Here is a 17,758-nt window from a genome sequence, read left to right as displayed (position 1 = left end):
CTAAAACTAGCCTAATGTGTGTGTTATGATAGATCCCCCTTTTCCTCCTTCAATCCATGGTCCTTTTGAGTGTTTTGGCGCCAAAGTTGGCTTGGATTGGGCCCCATAGGCCTTGAGAATTCGCTGGCCACATTTTTATTAAAAAATTATATATCAGCGCCGACGCGTATGTGCACAGCACGCGTACGTGTCCATGGGCGACTTCGCAAGGTGCACATAAGCGCCTGGTGCGTGCGCACGTCCATTGGCGAGTTCAATTCTTTGGCTTTCCATGATCTCTCCACTTGCTTGCTTCCTTCCTTGCTCCCTTGATTCATTCCTAGCCTTTTTTTCAACCTGAGATTACTAACAAACACATCAAGGCATCTTATGGAATTAAACGTGAGTCAAAATTAAATAATTAAGGACCTAGAAAGCATGTTTTCACATTTAAGCACAAATTAGGAGACAATCATGAAACCATGCTATTTCATTGAATTAATGTGGGTAAAAGGTTATAAAATCCCTTAAATGAAACACAAGATAAACCCTAAATATGAGGTTTATCAACCTCCCCACACTTAAACCAAGCATGTCCTCATGCTTAAACCAAGAATGAAGTAAGGGTATAGCATTTATTCAATGAAATCTAACTAAATGCAATCTACCTATATGCAACTATCTACATGAATGCAATTGCTTGGTAAAAAATAAATCAATTCCCATGAGTCATATATGCACAAGGGCTAAAGGACTAGCAAGTCTAATCCACAATTGAATTGAGCTTTTAAATATTTTTACAAACTTGCATGAAAGGAGATGATCATAGGTGGAAATATGTAATTGAGTATCAAACCCTCACCAGATGTGTTTGCACTCTATTCACTCAAGTGTTTAGGGTTGATTCACTCAATTCTCCCCTAATCATGCTTCTTAAGATTTATTTTTCATCTAACAATTAACATATATTTCATGCATGCATACAAGTATCATGAGGTCTTTTCTTTAGGTTGTAATGGGACTAGGGTCAATGTAAGGATGCATATTTGGTTAAGTGAGCTTGAAATTTGAATCTTTGATAAGCTTAGACTTCCCACCCAACCTATGACATCCTATACAACTTCAAACTAACCTAACTACCCATTTTTCTCACCTTTTTTTTTTCAACATACTCATGCATTTCCTTTTCTTGATCACAACCCATATGCATTGATCTTCATTGAATTTTACTTTACTTTGGGGCATTTTTGTCCCCTTTTTATTGTTTTTTGTTCTTTTTTTTATTATTATTTTTTTACATTGCTATATATAAAAAAAAACATCAATGCATAAGGTTTACGTTTAATCAATACATGAGCATGTACCCAATTCCCAATAATTTCAATAGAAATACAAAACTACCCTTTTATTCACCCAACGTCCCAAGGTTCCCACACTTGAATGATACTCACATTCACTAGCATAAGCTAATCAAAGATCCAAATAAGGGACATTTATTATTTTTCGCTTTAAGGCTTGTAATGTGCTAAATTAAGAACAAGTGGGTTAAGCGTAGGCTCAAAGTTTCTAACAAAAGGAGATAAAAGGTAAGGCTATTTGGGTAAGTGAGCTAAATGAAGTGATGGCCTCAATCATATAAATGCATGAATACACAAAATAATGGACATAAAGAATCAAACAAATCAAAGATTACAATCATTGAAAGAGAATAATGCACACAAGAAGGAAAAATAAGTGGTTATAAGATGTAACCACACAATTAGGCTCAAATCTCACTTGCCTGTGTTCTTAGCTCAAAAATCATGTTCCACAATATATATATATATATATATATATATATATATATATATATATATATATATATATATATATAATTCAGGCAAGTTCTATAAAAAGTTTTCACTAAAATCAATTGATGCCCTATAGAGAGAATTCTTGGAAAAATCTCATTATTTTGACTAAGCTTATTAATGCAATGTTGTGATTGAGAATTTATCAAAATTCCTTAGTTTACCCCTTTCTTTTTTTCAATCATATGAAAAAGGGTTAACTAGGTCTTAACAATTCCAAAACAATTTCTACTCACAACCACAAGCTAAGAGGATAATTAGATAAAGAAAAACCTAACTAAAGTATGAAATCCAACATCCACAATGTCTACATCCAAAATGAGAGAGTATACAACATAGAAGTATCCAAAATATCCAAAACAGCCAATATATACAATAGTGTGCAAAATAAGATAACTATGAAAATATAACTAGGAAAATAGCCGAAGTGTTCACCGATCTACCGACAGTGCCAACGGCAACCTCCCCACACTTAAGATCAAGCATCGTCCCCGATGCTAATCCTCAGGCTCAGGGAGAGGTACATCGGTCGGCTCTGGCTCTGGCTGGGGCTGTGGCTGAGGTGTCTCCTGAGTAGCCTGGGTATGTGGTGGTGCCACCACATGAACCTACTCCTCCACATGAGTATCCTCATCATGTAAATCCTCACGCTCCTCCTCGTGGGTCTCCTCATTTGAACCGGAGGACTCTGGAAGAGGGGGCAGCGTAAGGCCCTGGGACACAAACATCTGGTCAATCCGGTCTAGGCGACGCATGAGCTTGCACTTGCTGCGCTCCATGAACCGGAAAAGACACTGAACCAGTAAGTAAGTCGGCTGAGGTACTGGTGGTGGTGGTAAAGGAAGTGCTGCTGTAGCTACTGATGTAGATGCTCTTGCTGGTGCTGACGACGAAGAGTGTCTAGCCCCCTCTTCTGCTGCTCTAGCCCGAGATCAGCACCCGAAAGGAGGCTTCGCGGTCACCCAAGACCCCCATAGAATGGTCACCGGATCCTTCTTAGGAAGTGGTGGGGGTGGTGACATGTCCTCCAGTAACCACTGGACACTGACCCACTGAACCATCTGTGTGATAAGGACAGGAAATGGAAAGATACCTCTGATGTGGGCCCGCCACTTGAACCGCCTGGTTAGCCGCCAGAAATGGACCTCCTTCCCCTCTAGCACACAGCTGATCAGGCTCAACATAGCAATGGGGATCTCCGAGAAGTGGGTAGTCGGCATGAGGTAGTGGGCGAAAATCTGCTGCCTGATGCCAAGGCATCTTAGCCTAGTTTTACTAGTCATTTTCCTGTGTTTTCAATAGGTTTTATACACTTTCTTGAGTTACAAGTAAGCCATTTGGGTGAAAATTCATGTGTATTGAGATTCAATCAACCATGAGTAATTTGATACATTTTCATGAGATTTTGTGCCATAATTGCTTATATGTCAAGAATGATAATAAGTCTCATGATTTTAGCAAAGCTTTGATGCATTTGTTGATTGATGACAGGTGACCAAAAGGCTTGGAGGAAAGTTGAAGAAAGGGGATGGCAGAAGACCGCAAAACCACCCTGAGAAGAGTTCAAAATTATACCTTGGAGAAGCCCAAGTTTGCGCCCAAGTTTGCGCCTAAGTTTGCCGCAAACTTGGAGGAAAATGTTGGTGCAACAACTAACCTTGGAGAAGCCCAAATTTGCGACCATGTTTGCCTCAAACTTGGAGGCAACCGTTGGTGAAATATATGCACCCAGGGGAAGCCAAGTTTGCATCCAAGTTTGCCTCAAACTTGGACGCAAACGTTGTCATAAAACATGTACACCCAGGGGAGGCCAAGTTTGCGTCCAAGTTTGCCTCACACTTGGAGGCAAACGTTGGCATATAACACGTCCCAAGAGAGGCCAAGTTTGCGACCAAGTTTGCCTCAAACTTGGAGGCAAACGTTGGCATAAGCATACGTCCCAGGGGTGGCCATGTTTGCAACCAAGTTTGCCTCAAACTTGGAGGAAAATGTTGGCACTAAATGTGATCCTGGAAGGGGAACGTTTGAGTTCAAGTTTCACCCCAAACTTGAACTCAAACGTGAATGACAGATTAAAAACCTTTTTGCATAATTTCAAAAACCAACGTTTGAGTTGAAGTTTACCTCAAACTTCACTCAAATTTAAAGGCTCAAAGTCCAAATTGCAAAAGGGTTTTCTCACAAGTCCAAGAGCAACCAACCAGGGCTATCTTTAATGCAAGTCCATCAAGGCCAAGGCCCAAACTCAAGGCTCCAAGACCATTAGAAGAAAGTGTATATATAGGAGTTAATTTGATTTAGAAAGGGACGTCAACTTTTACTTTTGAATTTACACCTCTTGAAGGATTGATCTTACTGTAACTTGGATCCTGGAGGAGAATTCAATTCTCTTCCTCTTTGGTTTTCTCATTTCCTTTACTGCAATTCTTGCTTGAGTCTTGGGTGTTGAGAATTGAGGAAATTCTGTCTCAATCTCACCTTGAGATCTCTTTTTGTTTCTTTCACTGCATCAGTGGAGAATTGAGATTTAAATTCAAGTTTTCTTACTGTTTTGATCTTTAATTTGTTGCAATTGCTTTCTGAATTGGATCAAGAAAGGTAGTGAGATCTAGACTTGGTTTTCTAGTCTCTTGACCCCTGAGATCTGAAATTTCCTTTTAATTCTTCTGTTGAATGCTTCTTCAAGCTAATTTACATTTTTTGTTTGAGATCTGCTTCAATTCAATTCATCTTTTACTTTCCTGCTTGTTGCAATTTATTTTTCTCTGTTTAATTTCTGCAATCCCAATTCCCGATTCCTTTTATAATTCAAGTAATTTACATTTCTTGCACTTTAAGATTCAGTCATTTACATTTCTTGCAATCTATGTTTCTGCAATTTATATTTTTTGCACTTTAAGATTTAGCCCTTTTAATCTCTCTGCACTTTAATTTTCAGTCAATTACCCCTCTCCCTTTAATTTCATGCAATTTAGCTTCTGTTGGATACAAATCACTCAAATCAACTCTCGTTCGCTTGACTAAATCAACCACTAAACTAAAATTGCTCAATCCTTCAATCCCTGTGGGATCGACCTCACTCACGTGAGTTATTATTACTTGATGCGACCCGGTACACTTGCCGGTGAGTTTTGTGTTGGATCGTTTTCCACACATCAAGTTTTTCATGCCGTTGCCGGGGATTGATTAGATTGACAATGATTAAGTAAGGTGGTGGTCTAGATTAAGCACTTTTTATTTTTCTTTTTACTAAGCATACTAACTGTTTGAATTTTTGCTTAAGCTAACACTAACTTCACTCTAGCAATAGAGTGTTTAATTCTGGTTCCTGGTTCTGTGTTTATGTCAGGAGGAAGAAGCGATGAATCCACACCTTTTGGTCCTGAAACACTTTGGAGGTTGAGAAGAGAACCAAGAAATGGAGGAAAATCCAACAAATCCACAAGTGGGAGTGGCCAACGACAATGGTCAGCCCCAAAGGAGAGTATTGGCTTCATATACAATTGCTAATCCAAGGCATTGTGGGAGTAGCATCCTGTAACGACCCAATTTTCAATATGTCTAGATCATATCGAAAACTGAGCACTACCAATTTGTCTTCTAAATTATTATCTATTATTTATCATATGAGCCTGATTCATTGTTAAAAGCGTAGTTAATTCACGAATAATAACAGATAAAACAGTTATAAACAACCACACATAAATACATCACAAGTAGTTGACAACATTCGGTGATTCAGCCTTTATTAGAATATAGACTGTTAGTTAGAACACCCCTAGATATAGCTAAATAATATCTATATACATGTATATACATACAACATCCCAGGTCCTGACCTGTTCAAGAGGTCCCTAAGCTGGCACTTAGGCTAGCCTAGACTCTATACTCACCTAGTCCCTCTAAACTACTAAAGCGAGGGAAAGTACGTTCTAGGTCTTCAAAACTCAAGTCAGGTGGAACGTCATCAAAAGATAGAACATCATCTGCTACTCCTCTGCACGATCAGACTTTTCCACAGGACGTCTCTCTGGTACCTCATGAAGTAGCCACATAATAGGAATCTCGTACACAGGATTTAGGTTAAAGTGCGCATACGAACGGGGTGCAGACATTGGCTGGTCTCACAGTATATACATATAATCAGAGAATGATATTCACCCTAAACTCAGAAGACTATCTAGACCAGAATCCTCTTCTTGCGAACGGTCATCAGCGAACTATGGTAAGGTACTCATACTTCCATCTGAAGGGGGAAGGGAGAGAGAAGGGGTAAGAACTGGGGAGTTCTTAGTAGGATCGGGGTTATTAGTTACGTTCATTAATTCTATGTTGTTTAGCAGACTATTAGCAGAATACAAAGAAGCAGTAATTAGAAAACACAGATAAGTCGAGAAGATAGAGAAAACAGATAGCAGAACACAAACAGAAGAATACAAGAAAATAACACAAGCGCAGAGAATGGAATAGAAACAAGGAAAGCATACATTCATACCACAATCATAACAAAGAAAATGCGTAACCATGTATGATGCATGTCTAGCCCTAGCGCAGGTAATGAGCTCATCTGTCGATTTCTACCCGCTCCCGACGTAACCCAAAGCAGCTAAAACGGGTATGGTCTTCCAGTCAGCATAGGTACAGTTCTCACTAACCGACGTATGCGTCATATCCTCTATAAGCAAACTCTGCCTTACAGGTGGCAGCATTCCAGCCGTGTATGAAATCATATTCTCTATAAGCAATCCTTGCCTTATAAGTGCGGCATTCTAGCCGTGTATGAATTAATATCCTCTGCAAGTGATCCCAGGTTATCAGTTGCGGGTATAACTCTCAATAGTTGTGTAACACTGGAAAACGTTCTGTGGTTGTATCACTATCTATCTGACTGCTTTTAAGTAGCAGATCATTACATAATCATTCTCATTATCATCATTCTCATTATTCATCATCATTTTCACATTCTTATGCAGTACGTCTTTCTTTCTCTGATCAATCATACTGTACAAACTTTACATCTTTCACTTTTACAATATCCTGGCTCAAACCATTTCTCTTTATCATATTATTCTTTTCTCTTTGTATCTCTTTACTTTACTCTGGTTACTCTGTGCTCTGTGTTACTTTATTCTGCCCTGATTTCTCTGTTTAACATGTGTATTTAAAGCTTATGTAAATTTTAGTATGAATAGTTAGCCTATCCCAGGTATAGGTTCATTAAGTCTATACTGAAACAGTTTAACTTTTCATATAACACTTAACCATAGTCGCAACTCAAGTACTAACTAAGTTGCCCTAGTTCGTTCACTAATCTCTGTCTGTTTTTCTGTCATTAAAATTTTACAGACTTTTTCTTTGGTTTTTATCTTTTCTTTAACTTTTAATCTTTTCTTTATCTTTGCCTCACTATCATGTTATTACCACTCCCTAAGTGTTTTATGAAGGTAATTATGAGATTCTACACTTAAAGTTGTCTTTCTAAAGCTTTTACAGAAAACTGTCTTTTTCGCATTATTTTATTATTTTTATTAAAATATTCTTTTAATTAAATATTATTATTTAATATTTTATTATTATTTATTATTTTAATACTAAATTTTCGAAAATTAACTTACCTTTTACTTTTAACCTTTAAAATTCACTTTTTACCACCCGTAACTTTTAATATTTCTACTTTTACCACCCTATCTTCCAGAATTTAACATATAACCCCTTAAACACCAAAAATTTTACTTCCTTTCCCTTTATAAGATCTAAAAGGTGTTCTTCAATGTTCTTCACCACACTCAAAGTGGTCTTCGTGTTCTTCGTATATTCTTCAAATTCTTTCTCTGTTTTTACCCGTTTTTCAGTCTTTTCAGCAACCGATTTTTACTATAATCCATAATAAATTTCCAGCCACTAAAACCCCATATTTTCTACATGATTTCAACACAAATTGAACGTCAATTTAAGCTTAGGGTTTTGTTTTTCCAGCTGCCCCAAGAACATGAACTTTAAAGCTTGAATTTCATCAAATTTCATCAAAATTTTACCAAATTTTCACCAAGAATCAATCATATATGCAACCAATTTTTAGCACAGCCAAATCATACAACATTCACACAACTCAAACAAATAATCAAGATTAATTTCGTGACACCCTACCTGGTTTTGCTGCTCCTAATTCGGTTAAACTTTCAGGTGGTCCTTAAGCACTTTTTCCTCCTAAATCACATCAAGAACAACTTTAAATCCAAAAACTCTCAACTGACCAAATCTCACTCAGTATGTTAGGAAGAGATATCTCACCTTATACTTTCTGGAAATTCACGTTTCTTGGCTCTCAAGTCAAGTTAAGCATGATTCCTAAGGAAGAACATCAAGAAAACACATGTTTTGCATGGTTTTCCTTGAAAACCGAATTGAAATGGGAGGGAGACATCCATCTCACCTTATTTCCATCCTTGATAAAATACATGGTTATGTAGAGGAAGAAGAGAGGATCATTTTGGTAAAATCGGAGTTTTGATTTGAGTTTTAGTTCAGAAGAAATCAAGCTTTGAAGATTAAGTGTTCATGAAAGTTTCTCTCTTTTCTCTCTTGTTTTATTTTTGGCCAAAATGATGAAATGAGACAGCCTTGGAGGTCTTGGGAGTGTAAGGTGAGTTGTGATTGGTTGGCTTGGAGGTGGATTAAAATAATATTAAAATATCTCTGGTGTACAACTACTAAAACTAGGTGTATCGAAACACTCGTAAAAACATCTCTAAAAATTATTTTCTGAGCTACTAGCATAAATGACACTAGTAACATATTTATTATGGGAATAGAACATGTATAATTAGGCCTTAGCATTGCTAAATTCATCAGAGAGTGCTGGTGCTAAGCTGCACCAGTAAACCGTAAATCCGGTTAAACCGATTTTCTGTTTTTAACTAAAACAGACCAGGTAACCTTATAATGTCATTCAAGCATTTTCAAATACTAATATAATGATAATATTATACTATTATCTCTCTCCTCTCATGAATCGAGTCCGGTTCGTCAAACAGAGACTATTTACGAAAATCAGAATCAAAACTGCCAATCGATACAGTTCAAAAACAAGGTTCTTCGCGATTGCATTATCGAGCTTGCCTCAGAGGAGGTGCTAGCTTAAGGATAACATAATGAAAATGAGGATTGAGATGCTTGATGATATAACAGAGGTATTCCCTTTACTGATCTTCCGGAGAAATCCGTACTTTCAGAAAAGATCTCACGTACTCGAAAATCAGGGTTGTTACACATCCTTACCCCAAATGTCGATGCAAATAACTTTGAATTGAAGACCCAACTCATCATCTTGGTGCAGAACAACTGTTCTTATGGAGGAGGCCCCTTGGAAGATCCAAACGAACACTTATCCACTTTTCTGAGGATTTGTAACACTATTAAAACTAATGGTGTGCATCCTGATATCTACAAGCTGTTGCTATTTTCATTCTCCCTTAGAGACAAAGCTGCTCAGTGGTTGGAGACATTTCCAAGAGAGAGCATCAACAATTGGGAAGATCTAGTGAGCAAATTCCTAGCCAAATTCTACCCCCTCAAAGGATCACCAGGCTCAAGACAGAGGTGCAAACCTTCACACAAATGGATGCAGAATCCCTCTATGAGGCATGGGAGAGATACAAAGCTTTAATCAGGAAGTGCCCACCAGAAATGTTTAGTGAATGGGATAGACTCCAAAACTTCTATGAAGGATTGACACTGAGAGCTCAAGAAGCTTTAGATTATTCAGCAGGAGGTTCATTGCAACTTTATGAAGACAGCTGAAGAAGCCCAAAACTCATAGACAGAGTGGCAAAAAATCAATATTTCTATACTCATCAAAGACAACGCCAACTAGCTCAAAGGAAAGGAGTATTGGAATTTGAAGGTGTTGACACTATCTTGGCACAAAACAAACAGATGCACCAATAACTTCAGCAACAAATGGAGATTATGGCCAAGAAAATTGATGGACTGCAAAGTGCTACAGTAAACACACAAAGCCAATCTCAAACTGCACATGGGTGGAATCAATCTGAAGAAAGTTTTGGGACATTCAATCATGAACAACCAAGCCCTGAGTAGGTGCAATACATGAACAACACCTCAAGTTTATTCCAACATAACTTCCATGGTGATGCACACAAAACACCCTGGATAGCTAATTCTAATTTAAGGTGGGGTGAGCATCAGAATCAAAGGCAAAGGGACTTCAACTCTGGCAGCCTCAGCAACACAAATAACCAATGCTATTCATCTAAAGATACTAACCAATTCAAAAACCCACAAAACACATATCACCAACCCCATAACAACTCACAAAACCACCAAAATAGCCTTTCCACATCCACATTCCACCAACAAAATAAACTTGCAAATATTTCAAACAACCTTCAGCAACAACCATCTTATCTCACACAACCACAACCAAATCCAGACTCTCAAAGAATCTCTAGTCTAGAGACATTAATAGAGAAACTCATCAAAACTCAAGAGATGGCCAGACAAGATCAAGAAGCAACAAGACAAGATCAAGAAGCAGCAAGAAAAGATCAAGCCATAACAAGCAAAAACCAAGAAGCTTCAATCAGAAATCTTGAGAGGCATATAGAGCAAATGGCCAAGCAAATTTCAGAAATGAGTGAGAAGAGAGCAAATACCTTCCCCAATGCCACTGAAGAACACCCAAAGAACAAAGGAAAAGCTACAAAATGGGAGGAGTGCAGAGCAATCATAGTGGGAAGTGAGAAGGAAGCCATCAATCAGAAAAGACACAACAGACAAGTTCTACAAGAAGAGACAGAAGAGAGAAGTGAAGAGGAGAGAAAAACCAAGAATGCAAAAAGCTCAAAGAGAGATGAGGACATCCTTGAAACGCAGCTACAAGAGAAGAAGGAAGGGGTGAAGCCATATGTTCCCAAACTTCCACACCCTCAGAGGTTCAAAAAAGAAAACGAAGATAAGCAATACTCAAAGTTCCTGGACATATTCAAGACACTCAACATCAATATTCCTTTCTTAGAAGCACTTGAACAGATGCCATTATATGCCAAATTTATGAAAGAAGTGCTAACAAAGAAAAGACCCTTGAAGGAAGGACAGATTGTTGAAATGACAATGGAGTGTAGTGCTATTCTCCAAAGAAGTCTACCAGAGAAGAAGGATGATCCTGGAAGGTTTTATATACCTTGTACCATAGGAAACATAACTATTGAGAAATCATTCTGTGACCTTGGTGCAAGCATAAACTTGATGCCTCTATCTCTTATGAGGAAGCTTCAAATTTTTGAGATGAAACCCACTCGAATAGTGTAACGGCCTAGCCTTTAGCCTCGAAGAAACGGCGCTTTTTCGAGATCAATCGGAATTTTTATGGAATTTTTAGGAATTTTAGTGCATATAAGCACCTCCACTACACAGGTGCTATGTCATCAAGCTGCTGAGTCAGCAGCTTGACTGCACCAGACACCTCTCCTAATCTAAGCAGGTACGTCGCGAAAAGTTGCGTTTTTGAACCACTTCGGGTCCGAATTTCAAAATTCTGATTTCCGTAGTTTGTCTCTATGTGACGAGCCGGTCTCGAATTTTGAGGGAAAAATTATATTAATATAATATTCATATATTATTATTTTATTTGGAATATTATATTATTATTTTCTCTAATGTGGTTAATGTTGATCTAAGTTTGATAATATAATAACTGAGCTAGAAATCTACCAGTAATGGATAATACCGGCATTCTTAGATGAACTTAGCAATGCTAATGCTTCATCATATATCTTTAATTCTCATGATTATCATGTTACTAGTATTATTTATACTAGTAAAGCTCATGGTTATCCTTAAGTAGTATAATCTGATGTGTCTAATTTTCGTAATTATCTTCAGAATGATATTTTATTATTAAACTCTGATGAGTCAGCACCCAGTGACACGTGGCTCTCCCAGAGTTAGCCACTACATGTTTCCTTTCTTGCTCTCCAAGCAAAGCTTTCTTAAGGAGAAAGTAAGAAATACTTGTGTTCTAATACATCTAGCTTCCGTAATTATCCTTTCTTGAGATATTTTTACATCAAAATTTCGGATAATGCTTATCCAAACCCCACGTTCTCCCATGTATCATCATTACTATCATTTTTAGTTTCTAAACAAGTTAGAATTCGAAATTCTAGAGAGAGAAATGGAAGAACTTCCATGAAAACTTCCATGAACACCTAAGCTTCTTTCTCCGTTCTTTTTCAAACTAAAACCCCTATCAAAAATCTAATCCAACCAAAATGATCACCTCTTCCTCATCTTCATTTCTATATCAATTTTCATAGAGTAAATCAAGGCAGGATGGCTGCTCATCCTCCTTGAAGTTTCATCCATGGTGGGAACTCAAGCTGATGATGTTTTCTTCATGTTTTCTCTTAAGATCTCTTGTTCAATCATCACAGGCTCTAAGAAAACGTGATTTCTAGCTGCCTTGAGGTGAGGAAAACCTACTTTTCACCATCATGAAGCTTCAGCCTTCATGGTTCATATGGTTCTAAAGTTGTTTTTGATGTTAAAATAGGCGTAAAAGTGCTTTTGGAAGCTTGTTCTTGGTTCAATTCTTGGCAGCTGCAAAGGAGGTAAGGTTTGGTAAATTAATCAATGATTGGTTTGGTTCTTGAAGTGTTAAATCAGCTCTTGTTGCTTGAAGCTTGATTTTGAGTGTTTGTGTGATGGTTTGATCATGAGATCTTGTTGTTTAATGCTTGAAAATCAAGTTTTTGATGGTTCTGAAGTTGTTGTTGTTGCTGCTGGAAAACGTGGCTTTTCAGCCATGAAATTCATGATATTTGATGTTTTTTTGATGTGTATTTGATGGCTGAAACGTTGCTCTTTGGTTTGGTCAAAATCAGGTAAAAATCGGTTACCGAAAAGATTGAAAAACTAGTTGAAAATCAAGCTGAAATCTGTTGAACTTTTGGAAAAATATTTTTGGTCTTTGAAGGAGAAGAAAAACGTTGGTTTTGATGATTTTGGGGTCAAATTATAATTATTAAAAAGTTTGGGGTTGAAAGTTAATTAAAGAAAAGTTAAGGGGCCAAAGTGCAAATATTAAAAGTTCAGGGGTCAAAATGCAATTTTTGAAAGTTGAATAAAATATTATTATTTTAATATTAAAATATTAAAATATTATTATATTGTTAATATTATTTTATTAATAATATTATTTTATTAATAATAATAAAATATTGATAAAAAGACAGTTTTTCCTAAAAGCCTCAGGAAGGCAGTTTTGAGTCCAGAATTCCTTAATTCTCTTTATTAAACACCTAAGGAAGAGTTCAAAAGAAAGTATTGAGGTATGTATGGTAATGAAAGAGGTTTTAGAAACTTTCATACATGTTGGAAAGAAAAGGAATTAAAAGCTATATAGCAGTGTGCTTGACCTTACAGAGTAAGCAGAGAATTGTAAAATGAGCTCACTGTGATGTTGTGATGCTTGATTTATGATTGTGGAAAGATGATGAAGATGATTACTAAGTGATGAAAAGTATGGTTATATGTGACTTATGAGCCTTCGGGCGATGCTTGTGAATATTATGCGGGGATGCCCGTATTGTGATGTTGCTTCCCAGACAGGCTGCGGTAGAGATGTACCAGCCCTGCAAGCTGAATTCTTGGTAGAGGCCTGATTCGCATACCTGCGGTATATTGAGATTTGAGCAAATACCAGCCCTGCAAGTTGAGAGTACTTGGTAGAGGGTATGCGGTACTTAATCTGGGATTAAGTTCTGGGAAGGCCTTATCTGACCTGGAGGGTCGGATTGCGTCGGGTGCGGGTCAAAACCGACAGATGAGCTCATTACCTGCAGTAGGATCAGACATGCATCATACTTGTTTGTGCATATTTTAATTTGTTTGCCTATGTGAACAACTCTGTTTAATTGCTAACTGCTATACTTGACGCAACTGCTCTTGATTGTATTTGAACCTCATTACTTGTGTTTGTAACTGATTGTTTGGATTGTGGTGATTGGATGTTGATTGAGTTGTTTGGGCCTAAGGCTGTGGTTGGTTTGTTTGAGGTCTAGCTTTGTATAAAGTATCTGACTGATTCAGCATAGACTTAATGAACCTATGCTTGGAACAAGATGATCATTTATACCGCGTAGGTAACTTCTTTTATGTTTATAGTCTAGTAAAGTATGAAAAATCAAACTCTTACAGCATAGACTTAATTGAACCTATGCTTGGGACAAGTTGGTCATTCATACCATTAGGAAACTTTTCAGATTCTTATATCTAGAAAAGAAGTTTGGATTTATGGTTAATTAACTGATTTCTTTTGAAAAGGTTTTGAATATTTGATTGTTAAACCATCAATTTTCAAAGGATTTAGATACTTGCAAGCAGACATTATAAATGGACTTAACTATGAACCCCGACCTTACTAAGAACTCCCCAGTTCTTACCCCTTACACCTCTTCAGATGGACACGGGAGTCCTGCCCTACGAGATTAATCATCCGTACATCCACAACGACCCAGTGCGCAGCTACGAGTATTACATCCGATGTGCGGCACCTTGTATACGTAATTATATAGTACGTGACCCTGAGATCGAGAATATCTCTTCTGGTAGCAATGAGCCAGATGAGGCACCAGCGAGTAGGCATCATCACCCACCCAACGGTTTTCTGTGAGGGGCTTTTGGATCAGAGACGAGGAGACTTTTGAGGCGTCCATTCTAACCACGGTACCTTAGAGTGTTTCCCTCACTTGTACTAGCATGCTCAGAGGGAATAGGCATGTCATAGAGTTAGCCTAGCCTGGGTGCCAGCTTAGGGGCTTTTAGACAGGCCAGGTCCCGGGACGTCTTATGTATATATGTGTATATATTATATGAGTCACTAACTGAAGGATGCTGTGTTATAATTCCTTACTAGTATAACTGAGCTGCTTCTGCATTATGATGTATATTGTGGTGTGATATTCTATGTATTGCCTTCTACAATACCTTGAATGTGTGTACTCATGTTTCGTTGTTATACTCTATGTATGCGACTCTAAACTACTATTGTTTTAAAAAAAATTACTCAAAACTCGCGAGGTGTTAACAACGAACAGGCTTATATTTATTAAATATTACTTAAGTGGGGAAACAAGTTGGTAACGTTCAACTTTTAGTATGATCATGACATGCTGGAAGTTGGGCCGTTACAAATAGCTCTTCAAATGGCTGACAAGTCCATTCAGCAAGCACTTGGAGTTGTAGAGAATGTGTTGGTAAAAGTGAGGAAATTTCTTCTCCCAACTGATTTTGTCATCCTGGATATGGAGGAAGACCCTAACACACCCATCATCCTGGGGAGGCCTCTCCTGGCTATGGGCAGAGCATTGATAGATGTTGAAAAAGGGGAATTGTTATTGAGAGTGCATGATGAGCACCTAGCATTCCATGTTTTTAAAACCCTGCATGAGCCCATTCAGGAAGAAGATTTTATGAAGGATAAGGCCAGAGATCAAAGCCTGAAGGAGGCAGTCAATGAGTTAATTCCAAGACTTCTAAATCCATGCTTTAAAGAAGTAGAAATGGTGCAACAGACCAAAGAAATCAAGGAGGAACTAGATCCAAAACCCCCAGATGAGAACCTCAACACTCCAGATAAAGAACCACCAAGGCATGAATTATCTCCTGAGAAAGAATAGAAGAAGAAGAGGCCAAAATGGTGGAGAAACAAGAAAATCCCCACTGAAGGCTTCTCACCAGGGGATAAAGTGGTGTTGAACACCCAACCAATGAAGGTGTCTCCACAATTATCTGAGTACTATACTGTGAACCGAATCCTTTCACTTGAACACCTAGAAATCATCAAAGAGGAGACCGGAAGAAAGTTCACAGTAAGAGGAGAAAAGTTAAGGCACTATGCTTTTCAGCCTCCATGATCAAAGAACAAGATGTCAAGCTAGTGACAATAAAGAAGCGCTTGTTGGGAGGCAACCCAACCTGAGGTAATTTTCTCTTCATAGCTAATTTAATAAAAAGGTTGAATAATTTATCTGTATTGCAAGAAGCTAAGTTTGGTGTTGCACACCAAAACAATTTAAGGGAGAATGAAGAATTCTAAGTTTGGTGTTCTACCAAAATCTCAATTAAAAGCACATTCTCACTTTCTGCATAAAAAGTTGCTAGCTCCAAGCAATCAGAGAAGTTACTTAACCAGTGTCCATTTTCAAGTCTTTAGTTTTATTGTCTTTAACAAAGATAGGAGGATTTCACATATAGTTATTTTGATGCATGAGAAAGGTGGCAAGGAACTAAGTTTGGTGTTCACACACCAAAGTAAGTTCAAAAGCCTACAAGAAAATCCTGCACACTAACCAGTTACCTAAGGGCTTGAGAGACAAGCAACTTCCATGAACTTTGCAGGAATTCAATCACTCTCTTGGAAGGGCTACATACCATCAGCTGAGAGTAAGAAGAAGAAGCCACCAAGAGGTTGTATGGTCACTTAATTCCATCAGCATTGAACTGTTCTAATTTGGAAGTTTGAATGTAACCATCGCAACAGTAACTGTTAGTTCAGTCATTTTGCATCTTGAGTGTTCTAGTTGAAATAAGTATGCTAGCTTAAGTGTGTGCTTGTGTGTTCACTTTCACTTGATTAAATGCATGCTTTGTCCCCTGTGCCTTTTTAATTCAATAAAAGAGAAATGCTTGAATTAGGAAGTAAATATCCAATGTTGTAAAAGTAAGAATGAAAGTTAGTGGTGGTATTTGTTGATTTAATGCATGGTTCATGAAATAAATGCTGCATAATGGTATGTTCTTTGAAGAATGAACTAGCTTGCTGTTATAAAAGCTTGTATCATAAAAAAAATCCCTTGAGAATGAAATAAAACAGAAAGAAAAAGAAAGAGAAAAAGCCAAAGAGTGGCAAAGAAAATAAATAATAAGGCTGGGCACCAATAGCTTGGACCCTAGGACACGTGCCTGTGGTGTTTTTGTGCTAGGATATGCTTGGACAAGTAAGTTCTAAGGAGTATTTCAAAACTTGGCCACTTAGATCAACTGATTTGGGATTGCCAACTGAAAGTCCACAATAAAGAGCAACCTAACTACAAAACACTTAGTTATCCAAAGAGATGCTGGGCATCAATGATCCTAGGAAGGAAAAGGGTGAGCCATGTGTCTGTGGTGAAGAAACGTTGAGCAAAAATAAATCCAAAGACTGCTGCAACATTTACCACCAAGCCTTCAAAGAACAATAAGCACTCAGAGCAAAACAAAGAAGAAAAAGTTAGCAAGGGAACAAGCCAAAGTAAAGCCTTATAGCAGCAAGCTTAGTAAACCTTTGAGGAAACATCTCTTATGTAACAGCAAGCAATAAATGAACCACCATTGTCTGCATATAAATCTCATGGACTGAATTCAACTATATGCTCAATAAGGATATACATACTTCTCCACTTCATGTCATTCTCTCTTATGTTTGATGCTTGCTTAGGGACAAGCAAGTTTTAAGTTTCGTGTTGTGATGCCAAGGCATCTTAGCCTAGTTTTACTAGTCATTTTCCTGTGTTTTCAATAGGTTTTATACACTTTCTTGAGTTATAAGTAAGCCATTTGGGTGAAAATTCATGTGTATTGAGATTCAATCAACCGTGAGTAATATGATGCATTTTCATGAGATTTTGTGCCATAATTGCTTATATGTCAAGAATGATAATAAGTCTCATGATTTTAGCAAAGCTTTAATGCATTTGTTGATTGATGACAGGTGACCAAAAGGCTTGGAGGAAACTTGAAGAAAGGGGATGGCAGAAGACCGCAAAACCACCCTGAGAAGAGTTCAAAATTATACCCTGGAGAAGCCCAAGTTTGCGCCCAAGTTTGCGCCTAAGTTTGCCGCAAACTTGGAGGCAAACATTGGTGCA

Source organism: Arachis hypogaea, chromosome 11 (assembly GCF_003086295.3).
Source record: "Arachis hypogaea cultivar Tifrunner chromosome 11, arahy.Tifrunner.gnm2.J5K5, whole genome shotgun sequence".
NCBI classification, from domain to species: domain Eukaryota; kingdom Viridiplantae; phylum Streptophyta; class Magnoliopsida; order Fabales; family Fabaceae; genus Arachis; species Arachis hypogaea.
This window is presented reverse-complemented; position numbering follows the sequence as displayed.